Source organism: Panicum virgatum, chromosome 3N (assembly GCF_016808335.1).
Source record: "Panicum virgatum strain AP13 chromosome 3N, P.virgatum_v5, whole genome shotgun sequence".
Lineage (NCBI taxonomy): Eukaryota > Viridiplantae > Streptophyta > Magnoliopsida > Poales > Poaceae > Panicum > Panicum virgatum.
Window position 1 is genome coordinate 59873546 of NC_053147.1, and position 14998 is coordinate 59888543.

The window sequence follows — 14998 nt, forward strand, 5'->3', positions numbered from 1 at the left end:
CGTGGCTGTTCGGCGGCAGCCGCACGGCCAAGCGGCGGCCGGCGCGGCCACGGCCGACCCAACAGTGCGCGCGTGGCCGATGGTGACCAGCGGTGGGCAGACCTGGCGGCGTGGCTGTGCGGCGGCAGGCGCGCTGCCAGGCCAGCCGCTGGACCAGCGCGGCGGCTGGCGCAGGCCCGCGCAGCCGGCCAGGCGGAGGCGCGGACGGCAGGACGGCGGGGCCCCGGCTTGGCCCAGCCAAGCTGATCGGCCAGCGCTGCTACGGGGCTGGTTCAGGGACGCTGCGAGCCTGTGCGGCCGCGGACAACTGGACCTGCACGTCGCGTGCAGCAGACCTGAACTATGAGAGGAAACCAATCTTCAGGGCCTTCAGGATGATGTCCATTTTCTGATAGTGTGAGTGACACTTGATCATTATATCAGGAAAGGCGTTTTGCATCCAGAAGCACCGGTTGACAGCCATTTCTATGTGATTTCTCAATCTGACATATCACAACGTTACCATAAGCACGAAGTTGTTATGTAGGATGGAAAAAGTAAGATACCAAACTGTCACCAGAGCCATGACTCGAAATGAACTAAAAGCTCAGTTCGAAAGGATAGACATTATTGATACTGCAAATTGTCCTAAATGACAACACCAATTCCAACTATTCCTAGGAATCAAAAAAACGAGGGATACATTACACCTGGCAGCTGCAGCAGGCACAGGATTGACTGCTCCTGGCTCTTGGGACTGCAACTGCAATCACATTCGTGCTTTCCGAGAGTTGATGGTAAAGTAGTGCCCTTGTAGACCATACCACAATGGTTGCACAGTGGCCAGCAGATCTCACGCCCATCAGGAAGGCGTGCTTTTATCCTCGAGAATCTGCCGCTCGTCCATACCTCGGCTTTAAGACTTTTGTCCACCCCAATTGAAGGAAACCGGAACCAGCTGGGATACGCGTTGTGGTCCTGACGCTCTAGTAACAACAAAACAAACGACAAAACATACCCGTTAATGATCTATCTGCAGCAATCATGCAAGACAGGGGTTGAGAAATATCGAAGATAAGCATAACAAGTTCATTTAATAAAGATGCATCAAACTACCAGGCATTCTTCTGTGTTCCATAATCGGTCAGTACAACTAATTAAGTAAAAAATAGTTGTAGCATCCAAAATATACTCACCTCCGTATGGAAGGAGATTTGGGTCGGTGGCGATGGCTTCAAGATGCTTTGCGATAGATTCTACTTTCACTGGGTCCACTTGTATTGTGTCTGGATTATCTGTTCCAGGGATCAAAATTATATCACAAACTCATAAATGAAATAGAGGAGAACATGGTGAACAAGAAGATGCAGAGAGTTAAAGAGGATACATGAAAGAAAAACAAAAAGAGAGACGGTTTTGATCAGTACCTACGTCCGCAGCTGATACTTGCGATACGCATTTGGGGTGTGGGTTGCAGTTGTAGTCTTCAAATACATGGCACTCATACAAGGGCTACAATAAGAGAATGCAAAAGAAAAACCGATGCATTATTAGTCAAGTGCAATCCTGATTACTACTAGATCTTTTAGAGTTTCAGTGCATCATCGGCCGTGATTGATTACCTTGACGTAACCATTGGCATCAAACACGGTGTACACTTTCAAGAACCAGTTCTTGTTGCTGTTGCTAGGCTGTCTGCCCTAGTACACAAAGGTCCTCGCCCAGCCTGCCCACTCACCTGTGTCGTTGGCGATGCCCCAGCCCTGCCCGCGCTCAAGCTTCTCCCAGCACTCGTCATCCGTTATGTTCATCTTGTCATTGGTCAGAATGCAAAGGTCGTCGACGTAGAAGGCCTTGGTTCCAGGATCTTGTATTCGTTTGGAGTTTCGGCAAATTAAACATATATAATTAGTTGCTGGAACGGTGCAGCACACTAGCCATAACTAGTAGACTGATTAAGGAAGCAGATGGAATGGATACATAACAATACCATTACAAGGGATGTCCTCAGGTTTCATTTTGAGGAACTCATTGTTCAAAGGAGCACTCAACAACATCTGATCGAGCTAAGACAGGATCAACCGATCGGGTTTGGCGGATCCTGCAGGAAACCCTTGTGGATGAACAGAAACCAGTAGCAAATAAGTAAGGAAATGAAACGAAGCCAGCATATGGATTATTAATCTGCAAAAGCTAGGATTATTACCATCCTCGCCGAGGAGCACCATCTCGACACCACAGGCGGATCTGATCGGATCGGCCAAGAACCAGCACAGCCGATGGAAGCAGAGGGGGGGAGGAATGAAAAAGGGGAAAGCAAGAACCCACCGGTTCTGGTTCTACTGACTTGTGTGAGGGCCGAGGGGAAAGGGAGGGAGACCGGACGGTAGGGCGGCCAGTATTTAATAAAATAACCAGACCCCTTCAGGTTGGGCTGAGGTTGGGCCTTAGGTTGGGTCTAGGTTGGGCCTTAGGTTTGGGCTGCTGTACAGACGGCCCAGAAAGACGCTTCAAAATGGCCCAGAAAAAGCTTGTAGTGTCTTGGGGGCTCCTATACATCTTGTGGAAGATGGTTAATCAAATCATCTATAAAGCCCATTAAAGTCCAGTTGATGTTGAATTAGCATTTTGAAAATGTTGAACTAGAATTTTGAAAATGTTGAACGAGTATTTTGAAAATGTTGAATCAGTGTTTAGAAAATGTTGAACTCAAATTTTTCCCACCTTCTTCTCCGGCGCCGGCAATGAGCGGCGGGCGGTGGCGCCGGAGCTCCGGTGGGCCAGCACAGGAGCACGTCGCCAGCGCGCGGCGCAGCTCCGGCGTCCAGCCGGCGGCGGTGCTCCCGCAGCAGGCACGACGAGGACGCGCGCGGGGAGGCCGCGGTGCGGCGCGCGCAGCAGCGGCGGCGGGGGCGGGGCATGCGGAAGCAGCAGGCGAGGAGCGGCGGCGGGCGGTGGTCGGTGCGCAGGCGGCAACGGGCATGAGCGGCGGCGCGGGATAGAGAGAGGGAGGTTGGGGGTGTGAGGAAGATAGGGTTTGGGATGTGTGGATCCAACGGTTGTTATTTGTTTGCACGAATCTCAAACACTGGAAGGTGGGGAAGAAAAAATCTTCCGGAAAATATATAGGTTTGGCGCCGCCTGCGGTGTTTAGCACTATTTTAAACACGCAATTAACATTTAAGGACCAAGTTAATTACATCAAGCTTTTCACATACGTATATGTATATGTGCATATGTGCAAATGTACGCGTGCAGTGACATATACATTGCTTTAATTTTCAAATCAATCCACTTGTGCCTATGAAATTGAGTAGGCACCTTTCTCTTATCTTAATTAACAAATGACTAGTTGGAATCTAGGGGAGAAAACAAAATTTTGCACATGAAATGATAAGTCATTCGAATTACGGTTTTTGAAAATTCAAAATAATTTTTAAACCATACCGAATGAAATTTTGCCCAACACGAAAGTTGTAAATCTTTGAATTTCCTACAACTTTGATGTTCACCGTTTTTCGAGTTTCAATACAAAAATTTGAATCATTTTGAGTCAAACTTCGGTTGACTCTCTCTCCCTCTCTCCCTCCTTTCTCCCTCCTCTGCTCTGTTTCCCTGCTTCCCGAGAGCAGAGCCGAGCAGGCCATCATGCCGCGTCCAGCACGCACTCCTGCTCACTGCCTGCACCGCCGCTGAGTCGCTGCCCCGTCGAGCACACGCCGCGCCCTTGCCGTCGCTGCGCTTCGCTCCGCTTGGGCACGCCACGCCGCGACGACGCCGTGACGACAACCGAGCCGGTCGCACCCCCGCCATCAATGCCACGCCCGCCCACTGCTGCCACCACGCTGCGGCCGCCGTTGACCCCAAGCCCTGCTCTCCTCACTGCGCTCTCCCCGGTTTCAATGCCACACCATGACGCCGGCTCCTCGACGCGCACTCGGCGCCGTTGGCCATCAGTGCCATCGGCCATCAGTGCCGCCCGGCCATTACCCTCGCCCCTCCCTTGCCTAGCTCTCCTCCCCCTCATTTTTCCTTCACAGCGAAGCCTCCTCTCCCTCCCACTCCACTCCCTTTTCCCCAGAGCCGAGCTCCCCCCTGCGCCAGAACACCAGCCGCCCCGCCATGGCCGCCGCCTCCCCCCTTGCTCCACGCGGAGCCCCCTCCTCCGCCCTTCCTCACCCCAAATGGACCCCGCAGCAAGATTCCTCTTGCCGTAGTGAAGTTGTAAGGATCACCGGGGTGACCGACCCTAGAGGGGGAGGGGGTGAATAGGGTCGCTAATCGCTTTTTAACCTAGGGCTCAAACTACTTGCATAAGATAAACCTAACACGTTCTATACATGCTAGTTATGACTAAGGTTTATCTATGCTACTCTCTACTTACCCCTAAAAGACTTGCAACCTAGCCAATCCTAATCAAACTAACTAGGAAAGTAAAGGTACGCAAGATAGAGTAAATGCGGAAACGTAATGCGGTAAGTAAAGAGGTAAGTGCAAGAGGGATGCAAACTCCCGAGTAGACACAGTCATGTAACGTGGTTCAGCACAAACGCCTACGTCCACGGGACACCGAGGCTCTTCCGATCACCGTCTTGCACTACGCCACCAAGGCGATGCCGTCAAGCAAAGGCAAGTGTCCCTAAGACACCGAGTCTCGTGCACCGCCACCGTCTCTCTCGGTCACCCGGCCGTAATCCACTACGGAGCTTCTCCACCAAGGAGGGGGCCTCCTCTTCCCCCGCACAAAGTGTCGTTGCCACTCCACACCAAGACGGAGGGTCACACGACGGATCACAAGTTGCTTGCCGCAGCAAGACTTCTCTTCAAGGGAGCTCTCGCAAGAACTAATCCCTATTACAAGCACTAAGCACTCTCACAAGTGTGCTTAAGCCTATATGATGTACAATGAAGCTCTATGGTGGTTGGAGATGATCTTTAGCTCTTGTATACTTTCTTGAACTCCAGCTCTTCTAAATGACCCGGCCTTGGGGGTATATATAGGCAGCACAAGCAAATATAGCCGTTGGAGAAAAGCTGCCCGAAATGTGCTTAACGCCGGTTAATCCGACGTACCCCAAAAGCCATCATCGGTTCAACCGGTGTATGTAAACTGCTACTTAAAAAACTAGCCGTTATCAATCAACCGGTGTATCGCCGGTTTAACCGATGTAATCAACCGATGTATGTAATATTAGCGTCGGTTTAACCGGTGAGTGTAACTTCTTCACGTTCCTCCAAAAACCACCTCTCTGGACAAATGAACCAATGCAATTGACGGATGCATCGTCGGTTCAACCGGTGTAGGCATTTTCCTCGGTCTTCATCTGCCAATGCACCGACGTATACAATTTCCGTAGCGTCAGTTCATTCGGTGTAAAACCCTAGCCCGCAGACCTTCTCTGTGATTGCACCGGTGAGTTCATTTTGCCCTACGTCGGTTTAACCGATGATAGCAAAATGCCTCAAATCTTGCCGCGGAACCCCCGTAGGGGTGGCCCTTCGGGCCTTGCTACACCTATCTCCTCTTTGTCATTACTTGAACCTAAAAGCCTGAGAATAGTCATCTTAACAATCACATTAGTCCAAGTGTTGTGTGTGTCATCAATCACCAAAATATTATATTGAAATATGGCATGAGATGCCATTTTCGCTACAGAAGCTCCCAGACCCGCTCGCCTCCGCCCCGGACCGCCGGAGCGGCGCCGCCGCCGTCCGCCACCGGCCGCCGGCCCTGCTCCACCCCGGCGAGCCGCTTCCGGCCACCCCGAGACCAACCCGAGCCGCCCAGGGGTAGAGCTCGCCTCCCTGTTGCCTTTCCCCCACCTAGCCCTCGCCGGGATTTCGGCCGCCCGCCGCCTCCTCTGTTTCAACTCCGGCCAAGGGCCTCCCTGCAATTTGTTTTAATCTTCCAGGGGCCCAACTGCAAAGTTCTGTTTTCTTTTTTCTTTTGTTTTGAAAAACAGCAAACTTGTAAAATCAATAATAAATCAAAAACAAATATTAAAAATGCAAACTAAACTTTTCTAGAATCCTTGTGACTAGATCTACAACTTTTGTTACATGCACTTTTTCATTTGCTCACTATTTTTTGGTTCATTCAAAATACAAAGAATAGGTAGCTTTTATTGTATCTCAAGTTATATGCATGTTCTGGTTCTGATTTTTGGACAGTGTTGTATTACCAAATATTATGGCTTTGTGTAAAAATTTCATGACCATAGGAGAAATCTTGCTATAGGTTTTAATAGATCTTGATTTATGCCTAGGTTAAATATTTTTATTTATCTAAGTTGTTATGATATGATTCATGAGCTGAAACTTTTATAGTTGCCCTATTTCGATACATTTATTCTTCATAAAAAGTTTGGAAATTTGTAGTTAAGTCAAACTGGTCCAAATAATTTATGGTAGGAAGGAATGTACTAAATCATGAAAAATAGTTACTTTGCCTGGAAAAATCTAGTATTTTTATTAAAGTCTTTAATTCTGTTGGGAACCATTCATGTAAATTTTGAGGCTCAGAATCTTGGTATAACAGTCTGTGTAATTTAGTTTTGATCCATGAAGCTATATATTGTGCTATTTTTCATGCCTTGTGTAATGCTTAGTTAAATCTGAAATTTTTACAGTAGGTTCATCATCATATCCCCAACACTCAGTTAAAGTTTCGTTACTAGTACTCTCATGGTTTCATCTGTAAAATTTAATCTTAATTCAAGTAGTAGAAGTTTACACTGTTTTTAGTGATTAATCTGCTTGAGGAAAATGTCTAAAATTTTGACAGTAGGTTTGTGTCTAAGCAAAGTACTTTGTATAAAAATATCAGTACTAGAAACTATATTTAACAGCAGTTATGAATAATCCATGTTTGCTATTGAAAAATAGCTTTTACGAAAAGGCAAAACCCTCACTTACTTAATGAGAAATAGTTAATCTAGATAATACTCTATAAACGATTGCCCAAGAAGATGTAAAGAAAATATTTTACAACTTTATAGTGAAGTAAATAATAAATTTATCGTCACACAACTCATACATGTGCATTTCATATAGATACGACTACTCTCGCTGACGGTACGTACGAGCTGGTGCCGGAGTCCGAGAGTGAGCAGCGTGAAGCTCAAGTGAATCTAACTGAAGCCACTGAAGACCCGAACCAAGTTTCGGAAGAGCCCAAGGCTAGTTACGCTCAAGAAGGCAAGCCTCGGAGCAGGACCTACTATTTTTAACATTATGCCACTTATTGTTTCTATATACTTGTGCAATTAAGTTTACAGGAGTTGATTGAAACTTTAGTTGCATGATCCTAGGTAACTATGTTTGAACACTAGTATGTGTAGGTCGCTAGATAGCTATGCTAATGATTCGGTAGAAATCGGTTTCCTGTCACTCGCGAGCTTATAGGAGTTGAATGTCTACTACATGCTGCAATCATAAGGTCCATGGGCAGGGCTACGGTACTTGTGGATGCCCCGTCTGTTTAGTGAAAAAAATGTTAAGGCCGCAGTGTGTGGTAGTGGTGGTTAAGCGTTTGAACGTACTAACCACATGCCGAGAATATGGTAATCGGTAAGCTTAAGTACCTGATGGAACCGGCCATGGAACATACTCCCCACTGTCTGGTCTTTGTTCACGCATGGGTGCAGGGCACCCTAGGGCGGTGGGCCTGTTCCATGCCCGGAGAAAAAGGGGAAAAGTCGCGTGGGTGACTTCATTCTCCATGCGTGTGTTTAGGTCTGCCTGGACAGGTTAACAAATTCGATTCGAATCGTCCATTTCTCGCGGATATTGAGACTGCTTAACCCTTTTGCCCCATAGAGTAAGAAGTGGAACAATGATGATGAGGAATATGGTTGAATGATGAAAAATAATTATTTTCCACCATGTATGCTACTGGATAGATGCTCACTTAGAATGGTCAATTGAACTAGAATTTTGAAGCTAAAATTTGAAATTAAGGATTTACTCTTAGTTGCTTTTCGGCGAAACAAACCCCTCCAGCCAAAAGCCTTGCATGTCTAGATAGTGGGCTAAGTATACCCATATTCGGGTAAGCCTTGCTGAGTATTAGTATACTCAGCCTTGCTTATGGCTCAACTTTGTTTTCAGGTGATACGTTTGAAGATCAGATAGCTAGCTTGACTTGGCCGTGTACTTTACCTCCTGGTTGGTCGATGGAGTGGGATACGACTCCAGCCAACGATGACAATGCCGAGTGATGTCATGTATGAGCTTCATCATGACATCTTGTATCGTCGTTTAGAACTCGCTTCATTTCCGCTGCAGTTGAACTCTGAACTACTTTAAGTTTGACTTTCAAGTACCTTTCTAAGATTTCGAACTCGGTTTGTAATATTTAAGTTAAGACTCTGCGATGTAAGAATTTGTGAAATATTGTACTCTCTGGACTCACCTTCGTGTGAGTTGCATGTAATCTTTGGGTTTCGAATGTAGCTCAGGTGATTTTATCGGGACTCTACCCGACTGGACTGTTGAATTACTCCGTTTGAAGTGAGTGTTAGCTGGGATCACCTTTATGGTTATGGTTAGCGCACTTGAACCGGATTAATTTGGGCGGTTCTGCCACAGGCGTTCCACCCATCTTCCGTTCCTCTGATTTTCACATGGTAATCAGAGCCACATCCAATTCCCTGAACCACTAAAACCACCATGGCCTCATCCTCTACTACCACCGTCAATCCTCTCATGGGGATTGTCATCTCTGAGAAACTCTCCAAGACCAACCATTCCATGTGGAAGGCGCAGATCCTCGCCGCCGTCAGAGGGTCGTGTCTGGTCGGCTATCTGACTGGTGCCAATGCCGCACCTCCCGAATAGATCGATGGGAAGGATGCCAGCGGCAAGGACACCAAGGTCGTCAACCCAGCGTACGACGTCTGGTTCGCCACCGACCAACAAGTCCTGAGCTTCGTCCTGGGATCCCTGGGACGTGAAGTTCTCACTCAAGTCGATGCCAAGGAGACGGCAGCAGAGCTTTGGTCTGCGATCGAGGCAATGTACTCATCGCAGAACTGTGCGCGGGTCGTCAACACTCGACTCGCCCTCTCCACGGCTCAGAAAGGGAGCCAATCTATCACGGAGTACGTCGGCAAGATGCGCACACTCGGAGATGAGATGGCCGCTACCGGCTGACCTATCGAAGATGAAGAATTGGTCGAGTACATCCTCACCGGACTTGACATGGAGTACAACCCCGTCGTCACCTCCATCCTTTCCAGGAAGGATTATGTCTCGGTAAATGACGCCTACCAACAGCTTCTTGCTTTCGAAACTCGTATGGAACTCATGACAGGAGGCAATGGATCCTCGGCCAATATGGCCAATTGAGGACGTGGCAATGGTCATGGTCGTGGCGGTGGCCGCGGCCGTGGCTCTAGACGTGGTGGCGGCTACAGCAACACTGCATCCAACAATTAGCGCCAAGGCAATGGAAGCGGTGCTGGTCGTGGCAACTTTGGCCGCGGCAACTACTCCAACAAGGGCGGCAACTCCAGCAGTCGTCCTCTGTGTCAGGTGTGCCTGAAGATAGGACACACTGCCGACCGGTGCTGGCATCGGTTTGATGAGAACTACGTCCCCGAAGAGCGTCATGTGGCTGCTGCTGCCGCTGCCTACAACATCGACACCAATTGGTACACAGACACAGGAGCCACCGATCATGTCACCGGCGAGCTAGAGAAGCTGACGACTCGGGAGAAATATCATGGCTCGGAACAGATCCACACCGCTAGCGGTGCAGGTATGCAAATTAAACATACTGGTCAATCTACAATTTGTACCCCAAATCGTAATCTCCATCTTACCAATATTCTACATGTTCCCGATGCCAAAAAGAACCTTGTTTCAGTTCATCGTCTTGCCTCAGATAACAATGTCTTTTTGGAATTCCATCCTAATTTCTTTCTTGTAAAGGATCGGGACACGAGGAGCACTCTGCTTAAAGGGCCATGCCGCAAGGGGTTTTATCCCATTCCATCCTCGTCAGCGTCTAAGCAAGTTTTTGGAGTCAATAAACTGTCCATCGATAGGTGGCATAGTCGATTAGGACATCCTGCTAGTCCCATTGTTGAGAAAGTTCTTAAGAATAGTGAACTTTCCTATTTATTTGATTCAAACAATAATTCAGTGTGTAATGCTTGTCAACAAGCAAAAAGGCATCAGCTTCCATATCCTAAGTCTACCAGCATATCTACTCAGCCTTTGCAACTTATATTCTCCGATGTTTGGGGTGCTGCACCAGAATCTGTTGGTAGATATAAATATTATGTGAGTTTCGTTGATGATTTTAGTAAATTCACGTGGATCTATCTTCTGAAATTTAAATCTGAGGTCATTCAAAAATTTCGAGACTTCCAACACTTGGTTGAGAGGCTCTTTGATAGAAAAATTATAGCTGTCCAATCAGATTGGGGGGGTGAGTATGAGAAACTTAATTCCTTTTTCACTAACATTGGCATCTCTCATCAAGTCTCCTGTCCACATGCCCATCAACAAAATGGTTCTGCCGAGCGCAAACACAGACATATCGTGGAGGTTGGCTTATCCCTCTTAGCGCATGCTCACATGCCCATAAAATTCTGGGATGAAGCTTTCTTGACTGCCACATATCTTATAAACCGAACTCCTAGTAAGATCCTTGATTACTAAACTCCCCTTGAGCGCCTCTTTCATGTGAAACCTGAGTATACCTCTCTGCGTGTTTTTGGATGTTCTTGCTGGCCGAATTTGCGCCCATATAATCAGCACAAGCTTGTCTTCCGATCTAAATAATGTGCTTTCCTTGGATATAGCAATCTCCATAAAGGATTCAAATGTTTGGACATATCCACTGGAAGAGTTTATATCTCTCGTGATGTTGTCTTTGATGAGAATGTTTTTCCTTTTTCAAAACTGCATTCGAATGCAGGAGCTCGCTTGCGCTCAGAAATTCTCTTGCTTCCTCCATCTTTGCTTAATTCATCAGTTGAGGAACAAACTGTAGATGATCATATGTTTAATGATGCTTGTAACAATGTTTCTGGTACACAAAGTGGTGCTATGCAGCAAAATGCAGGATCCGGTGCTCACAGCGAAGGAGATTTGCCTGGTTTTCTGCGCACATCTACATCGGGATCAGTTCCTACCGGTGATTCTATTGATCCTAACACGCCTGAGATGCTTCCGACCGACCAGCACCCTGCGCCTGTCAATCCTCCTCCGGCCCAGTTAGGCGGCGCCACGCCAGGGGGGACAACAACAACGCCAATAATGATGCCTGCGCCGGAGACGTCTGCGACGCCGGTCGAACCGGCAGGATCCTCATTGGGATCGGCGCCTGATGCTTCTGGTGCACTGGATCCTGCCGTGGGATCTTCTACGCCACCATCGTCTGCACTTCAGAACAAGCTGGTCGCCCTCGGACACGACTACAAGCAGGGATTCGCAAACCCAAGGTAATCACTGACAGACGAATTCGTTATGGATGTTCTACGTCTACTGGTGAACCACAGTGTGTTGAGGAAGCTCTGGGCAGCAAGGATTGGAAGGAAGCGATGGATGTAGAGTACAATGCCTTGATGAGAAATAAAACTTGGCATCTGGTTCCTCCAAAGAAGGGAAGTAATGTCATTGACTGCAAATGGGTCTTTAAAACCAAGTTAAAGGCAGATGGAAGTCTTGACAGGTACAAGGCCAGACTTGTAGCAAAGGGGTTCAAATAGAGGTATGGCATTGACTATGAGGATACATTTAGTCCAGTAATTAAGATGTCAACTATTAGAACTATCCTTTCTATAGCAGTGTCAAGAGGTTGGTCCTTGAGACAACTTGATGTTCAAAATGCTTTTCTTCATGGTATATTAGAAGAAGAAGTTTACATGAGGCAGCCACCAGGTTATGAGGATGTGACTAAACCTAGTTTTGTTTGTAAGTTGGATAAAGCTCTCTATGGCCTGAAACAGGCGCCTCGAGCTTGGTATGCTTGTCTCAGTACTAAGTTGATTAATCTTGGCTTCAATGCGTCCAAGGCTGACACATCACTGTTCTATTTTAACAAAGGTGGGGTTACTATATTTGTGTTGATTTATGTTGATGATATTATTGTAGCTAGCTCGACATCAGAAGCTACTACATGTTTACTTCATGATTTGAGGACAGAGTTTGCACTTTAAGATTTGGGAGTATTGCATTATTTTCTTGGTATTGAAGTAAGCAAAATACAGGATGGTATTCTCTTGACTCAAGATAAATATGCTTCAGATTTGTTGAAACGAGTAAATATGGCAAGCTGCAAACCTGTGAGTACTCCACTTTCCACTAGTGAGAAATTGTCAGCCTATGAAGGAGTTCCTTTACATTCAGAAGATGCTACACGGTATAGAAGCATTGTGGGTGCCCTTCAATATCTTACTCTTACTAGACCTGATATTGCATTTTCTGTTAATAAAGTATGTCAGTTTCTTCATTCGCCAACTGATATTCATTGGGCTGCTGTGAAGCGAATACTAAGATATCTGAAACAAGATACAAAGGTTGGCCTCAAGGTTGTTAAGTCTGCATCAATGCTGATTAGTGGTTTTTTAGATGCTGATTGGGCAGGTTCCCTAGATGACAGAAGGTCTACAGGGGGCTATGCAATTTTTCTTGGGTCAAATCTTGTTTCATGGAGTGCAAGAAAACAAGCTACTGTGTCTAGATCGAGCACTGAGGCTGAATACAAAGCTGTTGCTAATGCTACGGCTGAGATAATGTGGATTCAGACTCTCTTGAGGGAGATCGGCATCTCAAGTCCTTGCATGGCAAAGCTATGGTGTGATAATATGGGAGCTAAGTATCTATCTTCTAACCCGGTGTTTCATGCTAGAACCAAGCATATTGAAATTGATTTTCATTTTGTTAGAGAAAGGGTTGTGAAAAAATTATTGGAGATCGATTACATCCCTACAGGTGATCAAATAGCCGACGGCTTTACAAAAGCTTTGTCAGTGCGGCAACTAGAGAATTTCAAGCACAATCTCAACCTAGGACGGTTGTGATTGAGGGGGGCTGTTAGATAAACAAGATCTGTTATGTAACTATGCGCATAATATTTGGGAGACCGGCTGTTAGTCAATGTTGCTGTTTGTTGTAGATTAGTTAGATAAGGTTGTTGTAGTTATCTTGTTGTGTTGCAACAACCAACAGCCGGCTCCTAATCTTATGCGTCAAGATGTAATCCACGCATGGGGAGATTCCATGCCTATATAACACGAAGCCGCCGCAGCCTAGGAGGCACGGCGTTCCACCCATCTTCCGTTCCTCTGATTTTCACATAGTACGCATGGTTGATTAAAGCCTTTTTTCCCATGATATTTAGAATTTGAAGGTTCATGAAAATAGAAGGCAGATGTTCTCCTCGTCAGCTGGAAAGGACGCGTCAAATCCATTCATTCGTCAACGTCCCCTTGTTGCTAGGGACCCATCTGAGTCCTCTGTGCCCCCACCACCATGGGCCAGTGACTGCATCTACCCCATTGTTCCAGAGGTACTGTTTCCCATACAAAACTTGATAGTTTTGTACTTTTATATTTCAGCAGCCACCTTATTTTAGTTCTATCACATGCTATGCTAGCTGTAGGTTAGCAACAAGGCTTCTAACATCACACTTGAGTCCATTCACAATCATCTTAGTTTCCCTCTATTTCACTTGGTATTTACATTGTAGTGTCTTCTACCTTGGGAGTAATATGGTACAAAAGAGATACTTTTCTATAGAAGTCCTCACATCTGTCAAGTACATAGCACCACTAGCAACTGGTCAGGAAACTTTAGAAAACCAATCTGGCTTGGACAACTATTTTGTGCCTGCAAATGTAAACAACCAACAAGCAGATCCCCATCCCAACCCAATCCATGCACATCCCTACCCATCACTTCCAGACGCATAGCAGCCTTTGCATTAGCCCTGTTTACACAATTCAATGTTATCAGATGCATATACTTGAGGTGAGTATTTTCTATGTTGCCATTGTGATGGAACAGCCTCAATGCTTACTCACAAAATTTATCAAATAACATTATGCCAGACACGGGCTAGTCCAATGGGGGTTCATCTTACTGTCTGTATTGTTGTTTTGGCACAAATGTTTATGTTGAGACAAACTATTTCTTTTCAATTTGTTCTCTACGGCCGTGCTAATGTCGCTCTCAAGGTCTCGAAATTCTCACGTTATTAAAGAAAAATAGAAAAATAAAAATTATCAACCACTGCCATTACAATAAATAGCCTAAAATACCCGTGTGTCTAATTAAAAATTACCCACCAATATCATTATAAAAAATTAAATATAAAATATCATTTAGCTATGTATCAGTTACAAATATATTATTAATAAAAACTAAAGCCAAATACAATCAATCAATATAAAAAGAAAATAAGAATAATTATATGTATAATATTATTAAAGCTCAACAAATCAAATTGTTATTATAAGTAGATCATATTTGAATTGTTTTAACCAACAATAAGACATAATTTACGATAATGAACAGGATGATGTATGATAACAAATAGTATAATCTTTAAAAAATAGTAAGGATATAACGACATGCAAATTTTTGAATTTTCAATCCTAACCGTACAAATACGCGGGCCATAAAAAAATAGTATAATATTTAAATAAGAATAAAACAATATGCAAATTTTTGAATTTTCAATGCTAGCCGCGCAAATGCGCGGGCTATCCCACGTTAACCGGAGAAAAATAAAAATTACCCACCACTGCCATTATAATAAAATTAACCTAAAATACCTTTATACCTGATTCAAAATTACCCACTAATATCATTATGAAAAATTAAAAGTAAAATAACATTTAGCTATGATCAGTTACAAACATATCCTATTAATGAAAACTAAAGCTAACAACCATCAATTAAAATAAAACAAAAATAAAAATAATTTTATACATAATATTATTAAAGCTCAACAAATCAAATTGTTATTATTGGCGGATCATATTTGAATTGTTTTAACCAACAA

The 14998-nt window shown here is 45.2% G+C and overlaps 1 long non-coding RNA gene and 1 other non-coding gene across 3 annotated transcripts; one reads left to right on the forward strand and one right to left on the reverse strand.

Annotated features, from left to right (window-relative positions):
- Window positions 1-537: 537 nt before the first annotated feature.
- On the reverse strand, window positions 538-2514 carry LOC120666410. Of its 2 annotated transcripts, none has more exons than XR_005671705.1 (6): window positions 2186-2514; window positions 1970-2080; window positions 1602-1846; window positions 1407-1491; window positions 1176-1274; window positions 538-965 (listed from the first exon to the last, which is right to left on the reverse strand). It is a non-coding gene; the product is annotated as an uncharacterized LOC120666410 (long non-coding RNA). The 2 variants fall into 2 exon arrangements; XR_005671704.1 differs by having other exon boundaries at window positions 1970-2092.
- Window positions 2515-9132: 6618 nt separating this feature from the next.
- Window positions 9133-9271, forward strand: LOC120668258. Its single transcript, XR_005672354.1, has one exon. It is a non-coding gene; the product is annotated as a small nucleolar RNA Z247 (small nucleolar RNA).
- The last annotated feature ends 5727 nt before the right edge of the window (window positions 9272-14998 follow it).